This window comes from Pseudoliparis swirei, chromosome 20, assembly GCF_029220125.1.
Source record: "Pseudoliparis swirei isolate HS2019 ecotype Mariana Trench chromosome 20, NWPU_hadal_v1, whole genome shotgun sequence".
NCBI lineage: Eukaryota > Metazoa > Chordata > Actinopteri > Perciformes > Liparidae > Pseudoliparis > Pseudoliparis swirei.
Window position 1 is genome coordinate 18097241 of NC_079407.1, and position 23584 is coordinate 18120824.

Genomic DNA, 23584 nt, shown 5'->3' on the forward strand with positions numbered 1-23584 from the left:
GCAAAACAAATAGCCTGCCTCAGTGCCATGGTGTTCACGAGGGACACGATTCTGGGAGATAACAGTACAATGGTTCCCAAAAGCAACAATGTTGGAAGAATTTATTTGGTCTATGAACTTTAAACATCTGCAAAATGGCTGAGCGACAGACAATTCTTCTGGCGAGCAAAACAACACAGACTTTTTTCTCTCGCACACTGCTTTAATACATTGCCTTAGTCTGTGTATAGTCAAGCAGATTTTTTTCATAAAATATACCGTGTACATATAATCAGTGAACATAATCCCTTTAACTCATAATTCATCATTTCTTTCTCTCATCTCTCAACCCTCTTTTTCATGTTTTCCTTTTTCTTCTTCCCTTTATTGTTTCAAAACGGGTGTTTTTTTTGCATGCATATATAAAAACGACCAAGCCCACTGTCTGCTTAACCCTCCTGTTAACTTAGGGTCAATTTGACCCCATTCAATGTTTAACCCTCCTGTTACCTTTAGGGTCAATTTGACCCCATTCAATGTTTAATGTCGGTGTTCTTTCGGGTCAATTTGACCCCAGGCTGTTTTTCACTGTGTCAAACATATAAGAAATATCAACTTTTTTATATATTTAAAGGGCTATTTAGGTAGTCAACAAACAAACATAAAGTACCTCACACTTAAACTTGGAAAACAATATTAATTCTAATAATTTTCTGGAGGTTTTAATTGCTGGGGTCAAATTGACAAATGCACAAAAAGAAACACCCAGTAATCTAGGGTGTGTGAATAAATGAGTAGCAGAAGTGATGGGGAGAGCTATGAGGTTATGGGTGGCAGCTACAGACTACCACCGAGCAGCTGCTAGGCTCTGCTGGCCTGCCGCGAGTTATTTATTGCCGCAATGGTTAGGATCTCAGCTTGATGTCTGCAAAGTGGGTCAGCATATTATCTACCTCCCTCCTTTGCTCCTTCTCCCAGTAACTACCTCACACTCCTCACTCACCATGCAGCCCTTACACTAACACTGTCTGTGTCTGACATCTGTGTCATTACATTCTAACCTCTTGCCTGTGTTGCCCTTTTTACATCCCCTGCCCCTCGTTTGTTTCCCTAAAACGTAGCTGGCTATCTTCACGCCAACCCAAGCTCTTCCATTGTCACTCTGATCCCTCTTGTCCCGGCAGTCCCCCAATCGTCCCCTCAACTGTCGTGCATCTCTGTAGTTTTACCCACGTAGCCTGGGCGAGAAAGCACCGGAGAGAGAGTGGAATATGGATGCTGGTAGCCGGTAAACAGCAGGAGAAGACTTCTCTGGCCCAGACACACAATGAGCTTCATTAGCATCCTTTCAATGTGATTCAGGAATCACATTAATAATAATAAATGCATCGTACTCACAGGAGGGTACACACTCAAATGCATAACCTCACACGTGCACAGTGAAATACACACAAATACAAACAAAGTCCCACACTCCAAGGCTTTTCAACAAACACAAGTTCATGGACTCAGAAATAAATCCCCCTGCTGTGTAAGAATATGCTTAAACATGCCATGACAACTCTGTTCTGACTCTGTGAATCCTCCTTAGAGCACATGATTACCAGGTCACGAGGCGATAAGGATGGAGCCTGCTGATTCATCAAGGTTTTTCTTGAACGGTCGCTTGGGTTGGTTTTTGGAGCCTTAAGGCTCGAGAGCTGCCAGGTTCCCACAGGTCTGAAGAGCAATGCTAATGATTTTCAATCCCCTGTCTAACTGGGCCTCAAGACTTAATTAGAATCTCAAACCCAGCAGCCCCCGGAGCATGGGCGAGACCGGCCTATTCCCACAGCTAGGTTGCTTGGATACAACTGAGCACCTGTGTATGACTTGCACCTGCTTCTCGAATGGGAGGAATTATTTAAATATATCCCAGCATCTGTCCTCTAATCTTTCTTTCCTATGTACCCTCATTTGATGAGAGCAGGTTTAATCTTTCCAGAAGTTAAAATAGTCTGCAAACATAGTCAACCCTTCTTCCATCTCCACCAAAAACAACAACACATGTTTTATCCATCCCAGTGCTACTAAAGAAGCTGCGTTTAAATAGTTTTTTTATTAAGCTTTCATGTTTCTGGCCTGATTTGGGGGGAAAAAGAAAAACAACATTGAATCTAGGCCATGCACAAACTGTATGTTTCATATTCTGCTTTTGGAAAACACACATACCCATCAGTGACATTATTATGAAATTACGACACTCCAGCAACTCGGAGCTGTTAGTTTTTCAGATGCTTCCTCTTCTGCTTCTCTTAGTTCTCATTTCCCCCATTCTTCTGACCCTTACCCCTCAGAAAAATACAGAACATTTGCTGGCCATGTGGAGAGAATAGCTTTGGAGGGATTGCAGCCAATTAAAAGGAACAGTGCTACACTTTGAAGAACTGCTGCACACAAGACAAAGCGGTATGTTTGTAATCTAGCCCAGTGTCTCCTTGCTGGCCAATGCTCATCAATCCTGGCTACAGCGGGTGGCAAAGGGGCACCAGGGTCACTTTATCATCACCCTGCACCAACCTACCACTGCATCTTTAAATAAACAAGCTATTTTTTGCCATGTGGCATAAACATGTTCTAAGTATTTGACACCGGCTGGTCCTTCTTGCAGATATCAGCTATTGAAATAGCCGACCTGCAGAGCAGTAAACACGTGAAGCCCACCACAACAGGGCTGTCAGACTGTACCTATTATAAATATATGGGTAAAGACTAGCCATGCCCGTGTCCCATGAGACCACTGCTCATCTCCTCTACTTTTTTCTGCTTGACGAAAGAAGCCTATTGTTTTTTGTCCTTCACCAAATTTTCCAAATGTGATATTATACAGTATATCATTGATATTCTATATTATTAGTTTGTGTAGGACAGAAAAGGGCTGTGTAGTTCAATTCTGACATTGTCTAGTCTAAATAATGAATTTAGTTAATTAAAAAAATAATTATCAGACAGATTAATGAATTGTTAAATATATGTTAGTTGCAATCGCACATTAAAATACACATGATTACTGAACACAAGCAAGCATACACACACAACGTTATGCATGCATGCTTCCTTTGAGACCTGTGCCACATAACGACTGCTAATTCAGGACTGTCAAGAAAGACCGTATGTAAAACAGGACTATGGCATACAAATAAACTTGAATTTTACTCCCCAGGTGCAGTTCTTACAACCTGTTCTCGACACAACATGTCCTTCCTCTCTCATGTTCATTCATGAGGATGCCTGTTTGATTGATCGCAGTTGCTTTGCTTGTGCTGCCTGGGAGCCAGTGGGCTTGCTTTGGTAAAAGTCAGGTTGTTGGCCAATTGAGTCCATGTCATTATGTTAAATGTTGCTCTGTGTTTTATGCAAACTCTGATGTCAGGCTGCAACAGTCTTTTCTAACAGTGACAGGTACTGAGAGAGACACGAAGAAGGAAGTGAGAGACAAGGGGCCCTGCCATCTCTTTGCACCATGCAGTCAGACTAGACACATGGCATCCCGATGGCTGTAGGGGGTAAGAACATCTTAAATCAAGCGGGAGCTTCATTATTTTAGCTGGGTACCATGGACAGCTCCAGAGAGGATCTGAGGCCCCGTCCATTCATTGTGTTGTATAAGAATTGCAATGCTTCAATCTTTATTCCAGTGAGTCAGTGTTATGCATATCACAGAAATATGAGTATATTAAAGCCTCAACCAGCTGTGGCCTGAATATATCAGGTTCAAACGTCACTTTGTGTAATAAATAAGGAATAAAACATAAGCAGGAACAAGCACACAACAGCTTTATGGGGGCGCCATCAGCCTTAATGGAGTCTGAGAGGCAGCTATGTACACCACGTCCTCTTAGATTGTTCTAGCGCTTTTCTCTCCCTATCATTTTCTCTTTCATCCCTCAGTTGCCTAAACACACATTTCAGAGCTATTAGAAAATCTCCGCTGAAGCAGGCACACAGAATCACACTCGGGCACATCAATTTGACACCCACATTGTAGCACACTTTACAACTATTATCAGCGCTGTCATATTTAGAGTAATGTCATTTTTCTATTCATCGTAGAATTGTGCAGCCTTCTGAGAGCAGATAAAGTCTCAGACCCCCATGTCTTATCTGGTCACATATCCCCAAGAGTGAACAAATAAGGCCATTGTCAAGCTTCATGTCACTGCAGATTGTGACATTATTCTGTATTCTGCCTCTTGTCTTGTACTCCACTATTCCTGTGTCTCACTCACTTCCTCCATATGGCATTATGTGCCTCTCAAACACACATGCACAATGTACACACATACCTTTACAGATACCTCCACCATCACCATCACCACTACCATCAGGCCAAACTTCACCTGGCATGTTCATGTATTATTGTTGCTCATCTCATTGATATCTCCCCTCCTCTGCCTACATGGAGGAGAGAAAAGAAGAAAGCAGACCGTGTACTAGTTTTGTTGCCCCTTGATGAGGCTCGTCGCCATAAATGAAAAATAAACACGTCTGTCTGGCTTTCCTCATGCAGTTCTGACATCACTGGAAAGCCCCATGGAAAAGGGGAGAAACGGAAAATGAGCTCTTCTTGACATGATTGTGGCAATTGAATCACCGTGAATTGTTGTTTGCCTTCTGTCGCACAACAAGCAGTTGTCAGGAGATCATATTTGGTTCTGCAGAGCCGTGTCCTGTGCACTCAAACACAGAGGGATATATGACAAATGCCACTGAGCTCACCACAAATACAAACCAAAGACAGGCTCCGTCTGCAAAGCAGGTGGAAAGCCACTATTGGCTGCGTGATGAGCGCCAACTGTGAAACGAACAATAGAGAATAAAAACTCAAACAGAGCGGCAGCTCTGATGATGAGTTGGTCCAATAACAGTTTGGGTAACAGGTCCACTGTTAAAGGAACATAAGCACCAGGATCAATGCTAAAAAAAAAAAGACATCATTTATTTAGCGGTCTACGATGCAGACGGCACTCTCTTTGATGCGGGCAAAGCAGAAGTTAATGTGAAGAGCGTATTGGGCTGCTGCTGTGCCATTCTTTGAAGAAGATATTGGACACGCATTTAGTTTAAGCTCTGAAGCTCGACGGGGCGTTCTTCCTGGAATAGAAGGGCTGAGTTCAGAGCGACATGAAGATGAGTGGCTGGAAGCAGACTGGGCCACACCCAAGAGCTACCAAACCATAATGACTGAATTCATTATATTGAATATCGTCTTCAGACATAGTCTCACCCAAATGTGTACTTTATTACATAAAAACATAGGAAACTAGAATGGGCACTCGGTAGAGCGCATACCTTCGCATATCACAAGATTGGGCATTGAATTATGAACATTTTGGCATTAGTTGCATGCCAATTGGACAAAAATGTATCGTGCTATGGTAAAAAAAAAGAGTTTGACCTTTCCATGACCTTGAACTTTGACCCGATTGATCCCAAAATCTAATCAAATGGTCCCCGGATAATAACCAATCATCCCACCAAATTTCATGCGATTCAAGAACATTTGGACCTGTTCATGACCTTTGACCTTGACCTTTGACCCGATCGATCCCAAAATCTAGTCAATTGGTCCCCGGATAATAAACAATCATCCCACCAAATTTCATGCGATTCGGTTCAATACTTTTTCAGTTCTGCGAAAGATTTTGACCTGTTCATGACCTTTGACCTTTGACCTGATCGATCCCAAAATCTAATCAACTGGTCCCCGGATAATAAACAATCATCCCACCAAATTTCATGCGATTCGGTTCAATACTTTTTGAGTTTTGAGAATAACACGCATACAAATAAATAAATAAATAAATAAATACACGGCGATCAAAACATAACCTTCCGGCATTTTCAATGCGAAGGTAAAAACAGAATGCTCAACATAGTGCTGTTTTATTCAACATGATAGCCTATATTTAAATATTTCCTTGCAGAGATATATGGTATGGGGGGATATGCTATTGCTAAAATAGTAACAGCCTCAAAGAGATAGTGATTTTTTTAACTGACAAAATATTGTCATTAACATAATATAGATACAACTTACTCCATAACCCTGTACATTTCCTCAAGTGAAATCAGTGCGCCTTCTTTAAGTGAATAATTAGTAAAACTAGTCTCAGTACTCGTTCCTTCACATAAAGAGGATTCATCCCGAAATAGAAAATGTGGTTACAACTTGCAGGTTACTTGTCAGGAGATAATTCTCCAGCCTGCAGCTGCATCTGTGTCTGGGAAGCACTAACCAGTTAATCACAGCATGCTCCAAACAAATGGATGTCATAGGTCAGACAGTTACGTGAGTTTAGACACCAGAATTGACATGAAGACACAATACTGTCGCAGCCCAGCTAAATGTGGGATACAAAAACATGATTATTATAGCACAACTGTGAAGCCCAACATTCAAGTGCTTGTCTCTCTCTTCAGCAACACTTCATTGTATGGATATCTCACCATAGTGTATGATGCCACTATCAGCATAGATCATAGAACCTTAGAAAGAGAAACAAATCTAATGGAGTCCGGTGGTGATAAGGAACAATGCACATTTGGTGTTGTATCCAATGTCTAACCTTTAGGAGGTAGAGAACATATACAATACTAGAACGGGAACTCGGTAGAGCGCATACCTTCGCATATCACAAGATTGGGCATTGAGTTATGAACATTTTGGCATTAGTTGCATGCCAATTGAACAAAAATGTATCGTGCTATGGTAAAAAAAAGATGTTGACCTTTCCATGACCTTGACCTTGACTTTTGACCCTATTGATCCCAAAATCTACTCAAATGGTCCCCGGATAATAACCAATCATCCCACCAAATTTCATGCGATTCGATTCAATACTTTTTGATTTCTGCGAATAACACGCATACAAATAAATAAATACACGGCGATCAAAACATAACCTTCCGCATTTTCAATGCAAAGGTAATAACGTTGTGTATCATATAGCCAGGATGAACATATGCTGATGAGGAGCTGGTGCACATAAGGTATGATAGGGAGGATTACAAGTGAGATGTACTGTATGTGTGTCTATATTCATGAATTAAGGGTGCTTCACCCCATGATAGGGCTGCAGAGGAGGAGCAGGGCTATGGTTGCCAGAGGTGCTGTGCAGCAGGACCACAGGTGCAGACTGGTTTAATGAGCAAAGGGAAGCCATGTGGAATAAACTCCTATGATGAGTCCATGCTGGGGTCCGTTTATCCCCCCCAGGACAAACCAGATTTCAAACTCGGCCATATGGAGTCGGAGGCGGGATAGTGAAGCCCCTTTGGCTCTGACCTGTTGGAAATAGACCACTGATGAGCAGGGCTTACCCATGCTTATTAGGGGGGATACGATCATTAAGGAATAGGATGGAGGATGCTGCTTTCCAAGTAGATGAGTACTGTATGTGTCTTCACAAAATAAGCAGCAGCAACTAGTTTGTCATGAGAAGAGGGTAAAACACATGCAAGAACAGAGTCCACAGAGGGTTGAGCTCATCATTAATGCATATGGATGCAGTAGCAGGGATGCTATAATGTAATATTGCAAGTCCTGGGCTTTCAAACACAAGTAGGTTTAAAACTGTGTAGACAGAGTGGAATGTTTAAATCTCAACTATTTATGTTCTGTTGAATGTGTTTGTGCCCAACTAGAGGTGCCGTTACCCGAGGATAACATGTTGTACTAACAGCCAATCGAGAAGCTGTCTGAGGTTTAAAGTAAAGTACCTGAGGTCTCGTACTCTTGCACATTTTGCTGTGAGATTTACTCCAGACCTCCTTGAGCTTTACAAGACCAGTTCTGGCTTCTCGACATCAACACCCGTGGAGCACGAAGTTACTTTACTCCTCAGTGGGATATTAACAATGTTGCATGCCAAAGAGGGAAGACGAGAGCGAACATGTATTTGAGTGAAGCTGCTCGTGCTGCCTGCTGTGTGCACACACTCCTGTGCCAGCCTCTCAGAAGGCCCAGAAAGTAATAACAGTACACTGCAAAAATAAAAATCTAAGTAAGATGAAATATCTCAAATTAAGGCAATCTATGCTTGTTTTTTGACTGACAAGATATTTCTTCTTACAAGGCAGTTTTCATGTTGGAGCATTTCACTTGTTTTAAGTGTTTTAGTCCTTAATTATCCTAATAAGGTCTTAAAACTTGTTAATGAGATGTTATTACTTGTTTTGAGCAAGTTAATGCTTGAAACAAGAATTGACATAATCATAAGGCTGTTTGGTCAACACTGACAAGTACAGAACTGCTTTGTTAGTCAGACTTTCTTATTTCAAGCTTCCCATCCTTTCCATCTATTTACAAATTAAAAACAGATAAAAACTCAATGGAGTTTTTTGTTTTGGTGTCAATATTAAAACACAGCGGAGCAATTATGTATTCCTAGACCAAATACAGAACACAATTGTATATAATAGACATATCTGGGGAAAACACTGAGTCATTTGAACTGTTGTGCAATTCTATTCTATCTCCAAGATGGTATTTTACTTGTACGTTGGAATCAAAAGGAAATATGTTTTTCACCAGTCCAAATTCTGACATATTACCATCCAGTACTTTGGCGCCTTTACCTTCGATGACATCAGTGAGCAGATCTGTCATAGATTCCCTCTTCAATAAAAGATAAATGTGAATTCTCAAGATCAGAGAACAAGTGTACTTTTATGTATTCATAAAATGTACATCAACGACAGCACTGTGTCAAATATTTGTAATCAGAAATGATAATGAATAAATTAAAATAAATTCTGACACTAACATCTTTTTAAACACATGCATACACACACACACACACACACACACACACACACTACTCAGCCAACTGACCCGTAACCTCCTAATTGTCTTTCAAATTAACCTTACATATAATATTTACCTAAATATAATACGTTGAGGTCATGGGGTGAAATCGCCTCCAAAACCTTCACAAGAGGAAAATCCTTAAAACCAGTCTTTTAGTTAATTTTTCGTACTTTCAAGCAACTTAGAGATGTGGATGAGGGACATCTGAATATGAATACCCTAAAGTTTGGGACTGATAGCTGCAATTTAAGGGCCCCCAAAAAAGGTCCAAATGGTCAAATTGGGCCTTATTCTCTTATATTCGCATATTTTTTGATAAGTGCAAAAATGGTCATAATCTCCTAAATATTAGTCCTGGATATCCAAAATTGAACACAAACACTCAAGACAGGGCCTACAATGAGATGAAGTGGTGAAATTTCCCCCAAAACACCCACACAAGTTAATTGGCTGTCTGAAATCCAGGACTTGAAGAGGGTGTGTGGCTTTGTAAATCTGAGACCCTGTTAAGAGTTTGGGCTGATTTTAGCTTCTTTTTTTCTAAACATGTCAGATCTTAGCTTTCTTTTCCAGGTTGTAGCCCCTCCCAAATGGGGCCCAACCATGTAGGCTGGCAATATCTAGCACTTAGCATCCCTGCTTGGTCGCGGTTTAAAAAACGAGAAGAAAACAAATGCACTCCTTTGAAGGTTTTCAAGGAAGTCCTCAAGTGTTTGTAATATATGAAAAATCTCAATTATGATGTTCTACGAGTCTGTTGGACCAGTGCTCTGAGATGTTGGTGATGTTCTACCAGGCTGTTGGACCAGTGCTCTGAACTTCTCCGTACTCTGCTGGGGGAGCAGCATTGTAACTGGAGAAAACCAACCGACTCACTAAACTGGTGTGGAAGGCCAGCTCCATCATTGGCAAAGAGGACTATCCGGAACAGGTGGAGAGGAGGACATGAAGAAATGTTTGTCCATATTGGAGAACATGGACCACCCTCTCCACCACCTACTGCAGGGACAGCGGAGCACGTTCTTCAACAGACTGCTTCAGCTCCGCTTCACAAGGACAGACAGGAGAACATTCCTGATACAGGAGAACCTTCCTGATAGAGGATAACATTCCTGATACAGGAGAACCTTCATGATACAGGAGAACCTTCCAGATACAGGAGAACCTTCCAGTTACAGGAGAACATTCCTGGCAACTATTAGACTTTACAATAAATCACCTCTGGCCAGATCCTCCTCAAATTGAACAACATCAATGAACATTACACCGCTTTCACTTAATATACACTTAGATACACTGTATTTACTTTCATTTTTATTATTTTTTAAATGTCCTTTATTATTTAAATTCTTAAATGTAATATGTCCTGTCCTGCGATTTTATTTTATTGTATTGTATTCTTCAAATAATCTAGTTACTAGAGAAGAAATCAGCACAGTCAGCCAGAGACAGACAAGAGAACACAGAGAGAGAGAGAGAGAGAGAGAGAGAGAGAGAGAGAGAGAGAGAGAGTTCAAAGGCGAGGCCAGGTGCAGTGATCAGAAAGCAACGATCACAGATTGAACTGTTGAACCCGGTTTCGCGCCACTATTCCGCAGTTTGAGCGGCGCGCTGCTCTCTCCTGCTTCACGAAACGCCACAGATTGAACAACAGCCTCCTGACATGACAGCTCTTCTTGAGGTAAGAATGCCAACTTAATTTAATTTCAGAGAGTAACGTTGTATTGAACGGGCAACGTTAGTGACACTGAGGTTTCTACTCGGCTCTCTGGTGAGGGGTTGAGCTAGCCTCGTGTGAGCTAGCGGGTAGCTACTTTTGAATTCGAGGCATGGTGTTCTGCATTTCTGTGTCGCCTTGGACGTCAAGAGTAAGTTAACTTAGCTATCTGATGGTTAAGTGTCTTCACGTTTCTTTAACATCGTCGATGTAACGTAGGTTGTCGGTTTCTGTGTTGAAGGAGCCAACATTAGCTTACTTTACACATGTTAGCTCAGGCAATGTGTAGCTAACTTTCGTATTATAGGTTCATTACTGTGGCAGGTGGGTTAAGACACCTGAGGGGTCACGTGCTACACACTGCATCTAATAACGACCATTTTATTGAAGTGCTTTGAAACTGGTTCCACGCAGACATGTGTAGACAAGCTCACATATACCGGAGCGGTCAGTCCGGACAGTCACGTGACCAGACACGTTATTGTACAGGTCTGTTCACGTGACGTCGGGACTGTTCACGTGACCGCTTTAAACTGCGCTGTAGCATATGCTGTCGGGACTGCTGTTAACGTGACGCTCTTAACTTGATGCTGTTGACGTGGTCGGGACTCTGTTCACGTGACTGTTGTTAACATGACGCTTATAACTGCGCTGTGGCGGACATGACAGCTCACAGCTCCTCAGAAGCGCCGTGAGCTGTCCAGTGAGGGGATGGTTTCATGTTCAAATCTTCATTTACCGTCCACATTATCAGATGAGGACGTCACCAAAGATTGTCTTTTGAGTCGATGTTTACATTTATATACAGATAATTAAGAACATTTAGTTTATCGTAAAATGCTAATTATTTTCTCCTGCCACCTTTCAGACATTGTCATACAATTTGGATGGAACAACTTCGTGACCTTAATGACACCCAGCAACACGGTGAGATTATAATCCATTTAAATGCAAGAAGCATGACATTTTTTAAGATGTTTTTTCTTTATTTGTGTTAGAGACGCACACAAGCACCACAGGGGAGGATCTGCAGCAAAGGGCCCACCGGAAATCAAACCTTGGCCGCTATGATGACGACAACATGGGGCACTTGAGTGTGAATCTAGCCTTTTCATTTTGATTTACAACCTTGGCATTGAAAAGAGCAAAAGTTGATGCTTGAGATGATTTTGGTTTTACTGAAGAGGATATACGTCTTCCCCTTGTCCTTTATCTCCTTACTCTTTCTTTTTCGGTGTGACTACGACTACCAGCATGAACCGCAACACCTTCTTTGCTGTTCCACTAGTGTGACCCATGATCGGATACAAGTTGTCAAGGATAAACGGTGGTAAGTGGTTTTAAGTTCAGTGTGTTAATTTAACAACAGAATAAATTGTTATTGTTGTAACCACTTTGTCATGTTGTAAATGCTATTTAAAGTTATATTATTGTTAATCTTTTCAATTGTCTTTTTTCTGGCTGTAGAGAGAATCATGTCAGCCCACAGACAACCGATTGACCTGTGAGTCTTCAAGCAGTAATGATGACTACGCCTGCCTTAAGTTCCAGTTTCTTGAACATCATGGCATGTCTGCAGGAGATTCGGTCCCCACCTGTCTTCAGTCTGGACCTAATGACTCAGACACCAGTCTTGTCGAGGCTAAATCGAGGTAAGCAGTGATGTAGTTCAGTATAGCAAATGATAGGTGCAAGCACAACTCAAACTTCCCTCAATTGATCATCCTCAATTAATTTTCTTGTGGTTTGAATTGATATCCCCCTTAAATTTAGTTCCACGTATAGCAGAAACATTTCATTAATTCTATGGCATATCGTCATGTGTACTATCTTTCCCAAATCCACCCTAAATAGGTTTGCAACTCTGTCTTTGCACACAGGTGACATGTACTATAAATGTAGTGATAAATGCAGGAGGGCATTGTTTGCAATTGGACTGGGTCTCATTAAAACAATTTAAATGTAAGGCGGAGGAAGATATATCAGCTATTGTACACTGAGTATTTCAGTTATACAAATCCACAACAGGCTCGACTGTAATCTAGTTTATCCTTTTTTTGCAATAAAAATTGTGTTATTGCTTATAGGGGTACATCAAAAGGTTTTATGTTAGTGTATCTTAAAAAAATACAAACATGTTTTTAAATGATGGAATTAATTGGATGGGCTGTTACCCTGGTTGGAAACCCGAACCACGTGAAACGTGATGATGGTCTTGATTGCCTGAGTGGACTCATCTGTAGGCTGCAAGATTACAGACATGTAACACATTGTAATGATGCCTTTATGCTAAAATATGTCCTTATTCAACATTGAACCTGACTTATTAATATTGTTTAACTATAAAGGTGACTTTATCATTGGAGCTCAGTTTACCAGAAGGCAGTGAATGTGTATCTGTTTCAGCATCATGCTCAAGCACTGCATCAATCTAACTTTGCCTTTGCTTTGTTTTTTTGGCTGCAGAGAGGATCACCTGATATCAACATACGAGTTTTCAAGAAGAACTTCCTGAACTTTGTGTCCGTGTGAGACTCTACCATGCTGGGTGCCCTCTTCAGTCAAGTCTGGACACATCGACTCATTGCTCTTCATCAACTCTGGGCAAGTGGCTAATCTTTTGCTTATTCATGGGATATCCTTCATGTCCACATCCTGTTTCTTCAAGATCTCAACAATGCTTTGTGAGTATACAACACATGTGAGTGGATCAGTTCAACCTGTTTTTCACAGAATGTTAGTTTCTTAAGGTTTTCATCAACGATGGTTTGTATCTTGTTTTCCAAAAGGTGTTATTAAGATATTTCCATTTGTAATTTACAAGAATCAAATGTTGACTGTAAAATCTATGCCAACCTATTGTTATACACTGTACCATGTTTTTGCAAAGGAATTCTGGTGACTTTAGTTGCCAGCAACATCCTTTGAACTTTGTAATAAAATACCGTAACTGTAATAAAGTTTACAGTATAACTGTTGTTTTTACAAAACTTACTGTCATGTCTTGTATGTTCACCGTTAATTGGAACTTTTCAATAAAGTACCATAATATATTATACAGTTGTACTGTGTTTTTCATTGGGTTTACAGAAGAACTACACATTTCTAGTATGATATACATTGTCAAATTACTGATTTTAAGCATATTATGGTATTTTTCTCTGTAAATTTCATGATATTCCAAGAATATTGCATGAGCATTGGATGCTAAATTTAAGGAAACTTTCCTACATATTGAGAAAACAATTCTTAAATTTGTCATTGTATCAAGACAAATGTACTTGTTTTAGTGTAAAATTACTTATTTTAAGATGTATTGCCTAACATATAGCCTTATTGCAAGATGATGGTACTTTCATTTCCCGATTTTAAGCACATTTGCCTACATATTGAGAAAATAATTCTTACATTTTTCATTGTATCAAGACGAATGTACTTGTTTTTAGTGTAACATTACTTATTTTAAGATATATTGCCTAACATATATCCTTATTGCAAGATGATGGTACTTGTATTTGCTGAATTTAAGCACATTTTCCTACATATTAAGAAAATAATTCTTAAATTGTTTCATTGTATCAAGACAAATTTACTTGTTTTTCATCTGGCTACACTAGTTTAAAGATATTTGTGGGTTCTTCAAGGCTAGATACTTTTACTTGTTTTAAGAAACCTTGGCAAGTCAAATTTTCCTGTTCTGTTGGCAGATAATTTGGCTTATTTCAAGTAATATTCCCTCATTTTATTACTTTTTTTTCTTGTTTTTTGAGGCCGAGTTTTTGCAGTGTATTCAAAGTGGTAATGAGAAATATATGTCACACACTTAGCTACACAGACTAAGGTTTGAAATTTGTAATAAACCTGAATTTCCCATTCGATCTCGACGAGGATTTTGTTGTGCCAGCTAAAAGTATCTGGGCACAAGAGCTGACCTGGAGCTATCGTTAAATCTATTGTTATGCTGCATTGTATGCTATTTGGTTTGCTCGGTTCTGATTTACTGAACAAACACATTAGCTGTGAGACGCTTGTGTTCCGTCGTTGTTCTGCTTGGGGTAACAGGGACAACCGTAGGATCGGCGGTGGGTTGCTGGAGGCTGATAAAACTGCATTTGCGTTTCTCCCGTTTGAAGTCTCTCTTGTCTGACATGGCTGGTACGGATGAGTTGCACAGCAAATAGACTTAGCCAGGGCAGAGTACATGTGGGATATAAATCATGGGCAGATGAAAGGTGTTGGTACCCTGCTTGTGACAACAGTAGTCACAGATCTGTGCTTTGATGGCGGCACTCTATCTTCAGCACCCGCCTCTTCCTGCTAACCTCCTGGCATTCCTGTAGAGGAGAGAATCACCTCATCTCATCTCTCCCCCTCTCTCTCTCCCTTCCTCTCTCTCCCTGAAATGTCCACAGTGTTATTTACAACCATTAAACTCCTTACAAATACAATATAGTGAACCCTCTGATCCCAAGCATCACTGTTCATTAACATCAGCAATTACAGATATCCGAGATTATTACACTGGGAGAAAACTTGCTCAGCATTGATTACAATGACAGTGACATCTAAGAATGAATGTCTCTTGGTTATCACATTCATGTATCAATATCATGTTGTGCGTCTGTGAATCTACATCATGGACTGTGGACGAAATATTGTAGGTAATATATATATTATAATATTGTAAATAATAAGTCTATTTCAAGTGTAGTTTTCTAATTTGGAGACGATATTTTTTTCTCCGGGGAACAATGATTGGGTTATATCACACTTTGGGAAACACTACTATATTCTTTAGCGCTGCCTGGTCTAAATAAGCCATTGGCCCTTTTATGTAAGCCGAGAATATCTCTGACTCCGTTTTGAGCGTTTGAATTGAGTTTGTCTCCGTGGAGCCAGAGATGCCAATAGGATACAGGATCACCTGGACAAATGGTCCCATCCTCGGTGTGGTATGGAGAGTTATATAAGAGGAGATAGTGCAGGTCATTTAGGCCAAAGAAATAAAAGCAGCCCTGTGGTTTACATTTCTCTCTGCGTTCAACCTTTGAGCGGTAACACAGTATTCACTACAGATGGCCTGCCTGCGCCTCGTTGCTCACCCAGGTACCATCGCTGTCACCTTGTTACCACAGACTCACACACACACACCAGCCACAGAGAGCTGGCATGTGCCCAACAGCCGCAGGCACACCTCAGTGCAGCTGGGAAGCTCTTACACAACTCATTAGAAAAAAGTCTTGGTCAATACACCGATGAATGCCTCAAAAGCAAATGTTGCCTTGAACTCTGCCCCAAGAATAATGCTGTGTATGTCTACTGATCACTCACCTGGAACGCCTGATTAGAACATTAAAGGTCAAATGTGGATTTTTTATAGATAAAGTCATGTAAATATTCTGCAAGTCACAAAATGTGTTCACTTTACAAAAATGTCTGCACTTGACTATGGTATTAATATATAGCATGACCACAGAGCACTGCGATTCATGCAGGTGAATAATTGTTGACTAACCATTGTATCATATTTGAGAAGTTGGGATGGTCTTTTGTAAACAGAGTGGCATCTTTTTTTTGTAATCAAATCTTTTATTGGTTTTCGAGATGTGCACATGAAAAAGAAAAGATGTACACAAAGATACACAGACAAAAAACATTTTTTTTTTTAAAGAAAGAAAAAAAAGAAGAAAAAGAAAAAAAAAGACAAAATATACCGGTATATATAAATATGGGTAGACATGCAAAAACCTGCACACATATTAGCATGTATGTATGCACATACCTGCATCTCCTCATACATACACACACATACAGGACTGTCTCAGAAAATTAGAATATTGTGATAAAGTTCTTTATTTTCTGTAATGCAATTAAAAAAACAAAAATGTCATGCATTCTGGATTCATTACAAATCAACTGAAATATTGCAAGCCTTTTATTCTTTTAATATTGCTGATTATGGCTTACAGTTTAAGAAAACTCTAAAATCCTATCTCATAAAATTTTAATATTTCCTCAGACCAAGTAAAAAAAAAGATTTATAACAGCTGAGTGTTTGTCAAGGCTCAGGAAACCCTTGCAGGTGTTTGAGTTAATTAGACAATTCAAGTGATTTGTTTAATACCCTACTAGTATACTTTTTCATGATATTCTAATATTTAGAGATAGGATATTTGAGTTTTCTTAAGCTGTAAGCCATAATCAGCAATAAATCAGAATAAAAGGCTTGCAATATTTCAGTTGATTTGTAATGAATCCAGAATGCATGACATTTTTGTTTTTTTAATTGCATTACAGAAAATAAAGAACTTCATCACAATATTCTAATTTTCTGAGACAGTCCTGTAAATACTGTTAATTTACCTCCCTCCCACTGTTGGGGACACCCACCCCCCACCCCCCTCATATATCTCCAGATAGTATATAAGGGAATGTATTATATTAGGATACAATTATATATATTGTTACATTTTGCCGAAAACTGTGGATCAGGATAAGATTTTTTTTTCTTTAGCACTATGTATTCTGGATATTGATAGTTACATATTCAGTACATCAAGGTAGCTGCTAACCACTGGGGTTTCGTAAGGGTGTGCGGGGGACTCCAGCGTGTATGGCTAGCATTTTTTTTGCGGTGGTCAGGCGGATTAATGAAGTGCATTTTTGTGTTTGTGATAAATCCAGTGCGAAAAAATCATTTACAATCATCACAGCAGGATTGCATGGAATTACATAATCCAGTATCTTTGTTAAAAGAAAAGAAACCATTTTCCAAAATAAAAAGTGCATGAAAGACCCCACAAAATATAAAGTGTACATATTTGTGATGGGATTATTTTCATGAAGAAACTTTTGCTCGGTGTATAGTAGGTTCGATGTAAAACATTTAGATGGATCTGTTGATGGTTGGGTTTTTAGAAGTTTCAGTTATACCTTTCCAAATATAATCTCAGGCATGTGTTCGAGGTCTTTGGCACACATCTGTTCAATATAAAGAGGTTTGTAAGATGATATACAGAAAAATAAGTATAGTTTGCATACTAGTCCCCTGGTTTGGCCTTTTGTTTTCTATCTCGTTGTTGATCGGGTCAGTCGGCCCTCAATTACAAATCTCCACTCTGAGACTTCATCACTGCATAATATCTATTAACAATAAACATTCTCCTTTCGTCATCTAACTGCCTCTCCCTAAATTAAATCACATTGATTAGACACAGTAGGGTACACAAAAAAAAATGTTTATGGTTATAAAAGTGGAAACTTTAATGTAATACTTTGCCAATGATTAGAAGTATAAACAAAAAGTCCCTTTACAGTAAGTCAACTGCCTACAGTTTAATTATCTTCTTTATCATTACTGCAGGAAAAAACAAACAACAAATGCTGCCTTTGCCCTTTTTAGGAATCAAGCTGTTCTGTCACCCACTCTCCTCCTCCCTGTCCATCACACCATCATCAGACCACCACCAGCACCACCAGTCCCACCACCACTTCATCCCAGCCTGTCAAATGCTGTATCCATCTCCTCAGAAGATATATAGTACACACAGTCAAACATATGGACACCCTGTGCCCCGCAGCATTTCACTCACAGCAGTAGAGGGCAAGACAGAGGGAGTGAGGGAGATAGAGTCAAAGAAAGAGAGAGAGATACAAAGAAGACATTTTGCTCATGATAACAAGCATAGGACACTGCTAACTGCACGGAGCCTCCAGCACAGATGAACAGACACATGTGCAGCCACGAGAAAGGGTGTCAACAAGTCCACTTGAACGCACTGATACATCTGTATTATCTGATGTAGCGGCTCCAAATTGGATTTGTGATATATACGTTTATGATGTGATGCATTCCTTTTAATATGTTATCATGCTATAATTGGTCCGTTTGCAGAAGGCTTGTCTTAAAAAGACAGACGGAATTCTTTCTCTTCACGGAGAATACATGACAATTAGCTGAAACTGTGCTTGTGGATCGCAAAGATATCTGGCGCTGTCAAAGCTGCGCCGACAGGCTTTTGATCCATGTTTTAATCATCACCACTACCACCTACACGATGTGAATAAAGCTAAAAGCTGCACTCATCAATAAATCAGTCATTGCTGCTTAAAACCAGATTCACTGATTTTTTTTAAATTTCCCACCCACATTCAAGCCCAAACCCACCACAGTTCATCTGGCAGACTACAAGTGACTTTGAGATGTGAGTCTATGTCTAAGTAATGTGCTGCATGACTGCATCAGCTTGAAAAACTGTCTGTGTCAAGAAAGCAAGGGGATCTAATATGATGTTGTTTTAGTACAAATGAAAACAATAAAAAGGGCAATATGACAATGATATAATTATTCCTCTGTCTGTCAAATCATCCTCAAGCTGGATCTTGCGTTGCCACCCGCCCACATCCTGTGTTCGTCTCAAAACATTTCCCCTTTTGATGTACTCTCCCATCAGTAAAGTCGGCAATGGAGCGACAGGGCCAAGAAGAGAGAGTCTGACATGTACGTTTGAAATCTTCTTCTTCCTCGGGGTGTATAAAGTACACTTGACTGCTCACATGTACTTGTGTGAGCGTACACTAGGGGCAGAGGAGCAACGCTGCGAACACATTTTAAGGTTATCAATAGTGTCCTCCTTGACATTTACTCGCACATAAGGCTTGTGAGAGGTGGTGTGTGTGTGTGTGTGTTTGTGTGTGTGTGTGTGTGTGTCTGTTCCGTGTCTGTGCTTTTAGATGTTTGGCTTAGTGTGCGTGCGCGGCGTGTTAATGTCAACACAGAGTGCAGTGGGTGAGGCTCATTGTCTTTGAAGACGTCAGAAAGAGATGAAAGGGCTTTCTCTCACCTCTCACTGATGCTGCTCCTCTGTTTCTCTCCCTTCATAACCCAATGACGTGACTGGCTTCACTCCCCTATCCACACACACTGTCATGCATAGGCCACACCACTCTTCTTTAAAGGAACATTGATTTTGGGGAAGTGAGTCCTGAAGCACTTTTGTCATGTTGAATGTCCCACAGGGTTTGCGAATGGATAGATCTATCCTCAGAGTAAGTATAAGAAGATGCCCCCCCCCCCCCCCCACCACACACACACAGTTAATCTTAAATTCTCAATCCAGCAGTTCCTTACACTTCCCAAGCATCCCAACAACTGCTGCACACTACTTTCCAAGAAGGCAAGGTTACCAAGGTAAAGTTTCAAAAATAGCTAAAAACAATTCAGTGTGATATGCTTTTATTGCAATAATTTGTTACATCATTTGTCATTTGTCCTTTCGTTAAAGTCCAATTGGTGTGTTGAACTGGTGCCAAATTACGTAATAACTGGGCAGATATTTCAACATGCAAAGGTTCCTGAATGGTAAAACAGTTGACATCAAGTTGTGTACATGGGTACTTTTTGGGGTTTCTAAGATGATAGGGTATTTTCAGAGTAAATGTGAAGCATTTTTTAGAGATAGGGAAATATATATGCTTTAAATATGCAAACGTGTACCGGGAGGTGTGAATTAGCTACACTTCCTTGAGGAAAATAACCAAAAGAACTGAAGACCACCGGTACATTTTGAGATGAGTCAGAAGCTGAGCAATTACAGCACACAGTACAGAAAACACGTGCAAGGTTGGTGCATTTGTTGCTAGTTAGCTCCAGCTAATGTCTGTAGCTACAAGGGCTGAATGAACAGTCAGGTTTGGGTGATTTACAGGAGGTAAACAGTTGCTTTGTGCTGTCTGAACAAACATGTGCAGCTCACAGCCAATGGACTGCTCAATATGCTGCTAGGCTACCGAGCTTTTAGGCTAGCCTACCTTTCATTAAATATGGTGCTACCTAGCATGTAGGTCAATGCACAGATGCCTGCCGATAACTCTTGTCTACCTGCTTACCCACTGCAGATGAGACAGTTTATCTGTTCAATTACTTTGTCAGGAAAGAGGCTCTGGCACAGAGGTGAAGGAGTAAAGGACTCAATCCCAAAGCCCAGTGTCCTATATTCAGCAGCAGCAGCATCAATGTCAGAGAGGAAAAGAGATTAGCGCAGCGTCAACGCTGAAGGAGGTTAATTCAGGAGCAGGTCAACCATTTGAAACCCAAAAGGAGATTCATTATGTGACTATTTATTTACAGGGCTCTCAAGTGTCACGCATTGAGACTCACGCATTTCGGTCTTAAGTCACGCACTCCCGCCACACATCGTATTTCTCACGCTGAAAAACAACTCTCGGCTATTTAATGTTTTAATGTGCCGCAGGGCGCAAACATGAGCTGGCCGCGCTGCCCTCACCGTGGAGGAATCAAGCGCTCCCCTGGAGTTCTGCTGTGAGGAGCCACTTATCAGCCAATCAGAAAAAAGAAATGGGCTACACAATAGCCACTCAGAAGAAAAAAAACCGTATCTGTTGTATCTGGGTAAGATTTAATCCAGCAACCAATGAAAATAAAGCATCCTGGAATTGCGCGCGACTGACTGATATCCGAAAATGTCATTCTGCGGGGTGGGGGGGGGGGGGGGGGTGCTGATGGAAATCTCACTCTTGCCTGTCTTCAAAACTTGGGAGCCCTGTATTTACTTTGCTCATTTTGTTGTGGTTGCCTTTTGTTCTTGTTTCATGGCTTGCACATCTATCTTCAATATGTCTCATCTCTCGCTGTCCTTGCTCTATCTTCCCTCTGTGCAGCACTCGCTCTCTCCTTGAATCAGCATCCACGTTATCCTTTCTCTTTTTCAATTCGAAAGGATTCATTTTAATTTGATTTTTTTAGATTCCCAAGGAAAGCGGATTGGAAGTGTCAGACAAAGCACACCCACTGCTGCACACTCTGCAAACTCTGCACCGTAAACCTAGTCCTCAATGTCTTACTGGGCACAATTTCTTGTCACAATCTGTTTTGATTTTCTTCAGCATTTACCTGCACAGCAGCACAAAGTAACCTCAGGCAATGTCAGTGATGGATTTCACAGGACCAAGAATTACTTTGCCAGGTGCAGACAGTCCGCCCTTTCCAGCACATTGTCAGTTGTGGCAGTTCATTCACCTGCTAACTCACTCTGCATCTTTACACAGTGATCAGTGGAAGACAACTGAGCAACCATGCAATGCAAGACAGTTTAGCATGCAGGGCTAAACCTACTCAATGATGTGCAGATGAATGTTGTATGCATCTCCTCCATTCTTCATATTTTTCAATTCATTATTGGCATATCATTCACAAGCCACTTAGCTCAAGGAGAAGAGGGAGGTGAGAGCATTTACGGGTTGAAGGCTGCGCCAGAGAGTTTTGTTCGACGAAAACTTTTACAACTCAAGCAAATTTCTGCTGTCCTCTAATAAAGGGAAGTCAAGTTTCGAAATGCTTCATAACTGTATTTGTACTTGGTTATAATGTGTAATACTTTTCATTGAATGTCAGGCAGGTCATGCATGTGAGGGTAGTATGGGTTCAGGGAAATATTCTTTTCAGACAACATTTGAAAATAAATGTAGTTTGATGTGGTAACTGCAACTAAGGACAGAGATGCATTGTAATGAAAATGTATACTTTTGAAGTCATAAAAATATAGAATTGAGTGATTACATGAAAAAAATCTGATTTTAAAGGAAAGGTTTATCTGTTTTTCTGAGCAAAAAAGAAAAACTTGATTAAAAAACTGAAACCATATAGTGTGCATGTCTTCCATCTGAAGTACAACCAAACGCATGTTATGAGAGAACAGGAGACTTTGAATACGTTGAACTATGTGCTGGCTTAAATTAGGCTTAGACATACAATGCAACTATCTCCCCAGGTGCTGCAGTGTTCAGTGCCTGCTTTTCTTTACTGTGAAAAAATATCTTTACAGTCTTTGCATACAGACTTTTGCATATTTTGGCATTGCATGAGAAATAAGCGCATGTTTCAATGCAGAAGGCACTGTGTATTCCAAGAATCATCAGTGTCATTTAAAAGACAGGAAGCTGAAGAATGACAGCATATGAAACATTCTATACAGCAGGAACATATTATATTTTCTGCTGCCACAATTTAAGAGCAAATAACTCATTCCAAGCCCCCGTCATGAGCTGCAGCTATCATCAAGGGAAATCAAGTGCTGCGGTGAATTACAATTCACAATAAGCTCGAGCTGCAGTGCATGTTTCCAACACTCCACCTGCAGAGCAAAGATCTCGGTGGTATAGAAATTTGTACCCTGTCGCATGCTGATGTTCTCTGTCTTGTTTTATTCAGCGGAGGATCGCTTCAACTGATTCCACTGTGACACGGCGGAGTCACGTCTCACTGTGGAGGGATAAAGCGTAGAAGGTGGAGGAAGCCATCCATTGAAAGGATTGCATGGGGGACAACTTTGAGAGAAAAGGCTCAGGGAGGTGCAATACCTTGAGCGCTGTCCCTGTGGTGACCCAGTCTGATGAGAACAACAACACTGCTAACTGGCCACAGATGTGCCCACACATAGTTTTCTCACAGAGAAATGGGACAACCACCTCTTCCACCTCCCTCCCTGTCGTGGATAGCCCACAGACTCTATCTATGGCTCTGCAGGTTATCCTGCCACGATCCATCCTGCATTTAGCAGGTAATTGGTTAAACTACTGCAGCAGCTGGAGTAAGCATCCTAGCAGCTCTACAATTCCTTCAATCCACACATCCATTGTGATTTTCTAGCGTTAACATTCCCGAGCAGTCGGCCTGAGCCAGGCTCATTTTCACAGAAAATTCTCATTTCAATTAAGTGTGGCAAAGTGGTTTAATCTAGCATCAGATATGGCTGTGCATTTTAGGGCTGTGTGTGGTTATAATTAAGGCTCAGTGGGAGCTGTGGCCCTGGAGGGAAGCAAGGTCTCTAAGGTCACACTACAATCGCTGCCTTCACATGTGGCCTGCCTGCCTTCCTCCATCACACAGAGAAATCTGAGCTTCCAGCCAGGTGACTTTATTATCAGCAGTCTAATTTGGAAAATATGGCTTTCATTGGCTGGGTAATGACTGTGAATGGTTGTATAGCTTGTCAAACAGCAGGCTAATTTCAATTACC

General features: G+C 40.6%; 1 protein-coding gene and 1 long non-coding RNA gene across 3 annotated transcripts in view; one reads left to right on the forward strand and one right to left on the reverse strand.

Annotated features, from left to right (window-relative positions):
* The window catches only part of rtn4rl1b (reticulon 4 receptor-like 1b), a 142930-nt gene that overhangs the window by 91812 nt on the left and 27534 nt on the right, over positions 1 to 23584 (reverse strand). The gene's annotated exons all lie outside the window — the stretch shown is intronic.
* Positions 10354 to 13603, forward strand: LOC130210674 (uncharacterized). Of its 2 annotated transcripts, XR_008834841.1 has the most exons (5): positions 10354 to 10511; positions 11416 to 11474; positions 11546 to 11877; positions 12015 to 12199; positions 13014 to 13603. It is a non-coding gene; the product is annotated as an uncharacterized LOC130210674 (long non-coding RNA). The 2 variants fall into 2 exon arrangements; XR_008834840.1 differs by having other exon boundaries at positions 11416 to 11877.